This window comes from Dipodomys ordii, unplaced genomic scaffold (genome assembly GCF_000151885.1).
Source record: "Dipodomys ordii isolate 6190 unplaced genomic scaffold, Dord_2.0 Scaffold5, whole genome shotgun sequence".
Lineage (NCBI taxonomy): Eukaryota > Metazoa > Chordata > Mammalia > Rodentia > Heteromyidae > Dipodomys > Dipodomys ordii.
The window spans coordinates 6,034,892-6,037,482 of record NW_012267221.1 but is presented as its reverse complement, the minus strand read 5'-3'; the positions used below and the strand labels follow the sequence as shown (position 1 = coordinate 6,037,482).

At 38.9% G+C, this 2,591-nt stretch overlaps 1 pseudogene; it reads left to right on the top strand.

Moving 5' to 3' along the window:
• Positions 1-2,359: 2,359 nt before the first annotated feature.
• LOC105993868 overlaps positions 2,360-2,591 on the top strand; it is a 62,405-nt pseudogene continuing 62,173 nt past the window's right edge.

Below are 2,591 nucleotides of genomic sequence, written 5' to 3'. Positions count from 1 at the left end.
AAGCAAAGCTTCCTTAATGACCAGTCCTAGCTCCTTTGGGATTTCTTCTTCTTACCTCCTTCTCTCCTTCTGCCTCTTGTAAATACACATTCTTGGCCAGTGGTTCTCAAAACATAGCTCCCAGATCAGAAACATCAAGAAACTTAAAGATTCATATCCTCTGGTTCCAATTGTGTCCCACAAAGCTAGAAACTCTGGCACTGGAGACCCAGTGACTTGCAGTGACTTGCCCGACAGATGATGCTCGTTCACCCGGAAGTGTGACAATAATCAGTCCTTTTATCCACCCACAGTCACCTTCTCAGGGGTTTATAGAAATGTTACCAACATTTACACCCCCTAGCCAATGTCCTATCTAAATCTATTTCAGCGACTCTCTAACTCCTCTCTACATCACTCCTGGTCTACAGCCAAGAAGCCAGTGATCCTTTGAAGCATAAATTTGTCATTCTAGTTAACATTCTGTTTCTTAAAACCTATCAAAGTCTCCCTTTCACTGTTACCATGCCAGCTAACACTTCCAGGTTTGATATCTGCCTCCCCAGCTTCATGCTATACAATCTATCTCTTTTAATATTAAAACTCCAGGCATCTTAACATTCTTCCCATTCGTTTAGAAGTAGGGCCTTATTTCTCTCCAGCCCTTCAGGAATGCTGATTCCATGTAAGAAAACATTCTTCCTGCCAAGTGTTAGTTTGTTTGGTTGGTTAATTTTGACTCAATTTATTTGTACTTTGTGCCTCAAATCAAAACATACTTTATTAAGGAGTCTTGGCTTGAGTCTCATACTACATTGAATTTCCCTCTATGTTCTTTCTGAGCTCCTGTGTTTTCTCATCACCTATGATAATAGTCATTTCGTTTTTTCCCAGTGCCGTCTATATTAGAGAGCAGGCTATTTGAGAGCAGTAACAGTGTCTATCACCTTTGCCACCATATATCCTACATCTACCATACCATGTGTGTTAGTCACAGAGTGGGTCTTCAGTAAATATCTACTGAATTAATTAAAAAGCAGATGAGCTCCAAAACATATGTTGTGGTTTTCATTTTATTTTTACTTCTCTTTAAAATATATTTCCTACTAAATTCACCTTCTCCTTTTCTTATAATTCCCTTCATTGTTCGTTTAAAATATCTCCCAGTAATTCCCAGTCTGTATGCCAAAATACTCTTAAGATGCCTTAGCAAACTCATAGAGCAATTGAGATAACCCCAGTTTTCAAGAGAATCATAGTAACACCTGCCAGATAAAATGCAACCTAGCTTGAGAGAATTCAGGGTTTAACCATTAGATAACTACAATACTTTTTTACAATGGTAAATTTGGGGGCAACAGGATGTCAATGCTCAGTAGGCATTAAGTTGTTATGACACACTCATTAAGTTATTTGGACCTAATTACTTAATAAGCAAAACTGTTAAGTAATTTGGGGGGCCTAGAAGTATTGTGAAAAGCATTATAGAATCACTAAAGAATAGAAACCATTTAGAAGTCCCTGCCCTTGCCACTTGTTGATTTTCTTCATATGGATTCTCACAATTTTGTTTGCTTTTTGTTTATATTCTCATTCCACTCATTGCTTATCACAATTTCCCTTAGTTTCTTCCTTTTGCTAATTATAATATATATATATATATATATATATATATATATTTACCCTGTCAGTTCTGATTCTTTTTGTTTGATGTCTATCATAATTTCTCTATTCTCCACTGTAGTGATTTCTAAATTCTCATATTATTGTTTTCATATTAGATCAAAATACTACATTATAAAGAAAAGAAAGCTTGTAAAGTTCTATGTGAACATATATCAACATATTTCACACCTTTGTGTGTGCCTCTGTGTATGTGCCTCTGTGTTGTGTGTGTGTGTGTGTGTGCGCGTGCGCTCACACGTGCGCACACGCGCACACATATGCATGTGACAGACCAGGGTAGTGATATGCTAGAAACCTTTGGATAAAAGTATAAATGAAGAAGTTTCTAATGAAAATTCAGAAAACGATATTACTATTCAAAGCTTGCCAAGAGGTACAGTGATTGTACAATCAGAGCCAGTGCTGAATGAAGACAAAGATGGTTTTAAAGGGCCTGAATTTAGAAGCAGAAGTAAAATGAAAACTGAAAATCTCAAAAAAAATGCAAAGGCAAATACAAATGAGAATGATACATGAATTTCAAATGCTGTCTATGACCATATTGGAAAATCTGATGTGCTTACTAAAAATACCTGCACTTTTCTGTCCATTGTTTTATTAAAAGCACTATTTAAAATGAAAAAAAAAAAAAAAAGCTCTTTCTCGACTTCATCTTCACGGTAGCGGCCGCTGGTCTCGAGGTTCTGTCGCCAATATGCAGCTGTTTGTCCGCGCCCAGGAGCTCCACACCCTTGAGGTGACCGGCCAGGAGACGGTGGCTCAGATCAAGGCTCGTGTGGCCTCCCTGGAGGGTATCCTCCGGGAAGATCAGGTCCTGCTCCTGGCAGGCATGCCACTGGGGGATGACGCTACCCTCAGCCAGTGTGGGGTGGAGGCCTGGCTACCCTGCAGATAGTAGGAGGAGGAGGAAGAGAAGGAGAGGGAGG